Source organism: Bos javanicus, chromosome 9 (assembly GCF_032452875.1).
Source record: "Bos javanicus breed banteng chromosome 9, ARS-OSU_banteng_1.0, whole genome shotgun sequence".
Lineage (NCBI taxonomy): Eukaryota > Metazoa > Chordata > Mammalia > Artiodactyla > Bovidae > Bos > Bos javanicus.
In genome coordinates, this window is record NC_083876.1 from 84,435,825 (window position 1) to 84,437,492 (window position 1,668).

The window sequence follows — 1,668 nt, forward strand, 5'->3', positions numbered from 1 at the left end:
AAAGGACAGAAATGGTACGGACCTAACAGAAGCAGAAGATATTAAGAAAAGGTGGCAAGAATAGACAAAAAAACTATACAAAAAAGATCTTCACAACCCAGATAATCATGATGGTGTGATCACTCACCTAGAGCCACACATCCTGGAATGTGAAGTCAAGCAAGCCTTAGGAAACATCACTATGAACAAAGCTAGTGGAGGTGATGGAATTCCAGTTGAGCTATTTCAAATCCTGAAAGATGACACTGTGAAAGTGCTGCACTCAATATGCCAGCAAATTTGGAAAACTCAGCAGTGGCCACAGGACTGAAAAAGGTCAGTTTTCATTCCAATCCCAAAGAACGGCAATGCCAAAGAATGCTCGAACTACTGAACAATTGCACTCATCTCACATGCTAGTAAAGTAATTCTCAAAATTCTCCAAGCCAGGCTTCTACAGTATGTGAACCGTGAACTTCCAGATGTTCAAGCTGGATGTAGAAAAGGCAGAGGAACCAGAGACCAAATTGTCAACATCCATTGGATCATCGAAAAAGCACGAGAGTTCCAGAAAAACATCTACTTCTGCTTTTTGATTATGCCAAAGCCTTTGACTATGTGGATCATAACAAACTGTGGAAAATTCTGAAAGAGATGTGAATACCAGGCCACCTTACCTGCCTCCTGAGTAATCTGTATGCAGGTCAAGAAACCACAGTTAGAACTGGACATGGAACAGCAGACTGGTTCTAAATAGGGAAAGGAGTATGTCAAGGCCTTAAATTGTCACCCTGCTTGTATGCAGAGTACATCATGAGAAATGCTGAACTGGATGAAGCACAAGCTGGAATCAAGATTGCTAGGAGAAATATTAATAACCTCATATATGCAGATGAAACCACCCTTATGGCAGAAAGTGAAGAAGAACTAAAGAGCCTCAGTGAAAGTGAAAGAGGAGAGTGAAAATTTGGCTTAAAACTCAACATTCAGAAAACAAAGATCATGGCATCTGGTCCCATTACTTCATGGCAAATAGATGGGGAAACAGTGGAAACAGTGTCAGACTTTATTTTTTGGGCTCCAAAATCACTGCAGATGGTGACTGCAGCCATGAAATTAAAAGACGCTTGCTCCTTGGAAGGAAAGTTATGACCAACCTAGACAGCATATTAAAAAGCAGAGATATTACTTTGCCAACAAAGTCTGTCTAGTCAAAGCTATGGTTTTTCCAGTGGTCATGTATGGATGTGAGAGTTGGACTATAAAGAAAGCTGAGCGCCAAAGAATTTATGCTTTTGAACTGTGGTGTCGGAGAAGACTCTTGAGAGTCCCTTGGACAGCAAGGAGATCCAACCAGTCCATCCTAAAGGAAATAATTCCTGAATATTCATTGGAAGGACTGATGCTGAAGCTGAAACTCCAGTCCTTTGGCCACCTCATGTAAAGAGCCGACTCACTGGAAAAGACCCTGATGCTGGGAAAAATTGAGGGCAGGAGGAGAAGGGGATGACAGAGGATGAGATGGTTGGATGGCTTCACCGACTCAATGGACATGAGTTTGAGTAGAATCCAGGAGCTGGCAATGGACAGGAAGGCCTGGCATGCTGCAGTCCACAGGGTTGAAAAGAGTCAGACACAACTGAGTCACTGAACTGAACTATCAGTGTAAAACAGTTTTTCCAAATCATA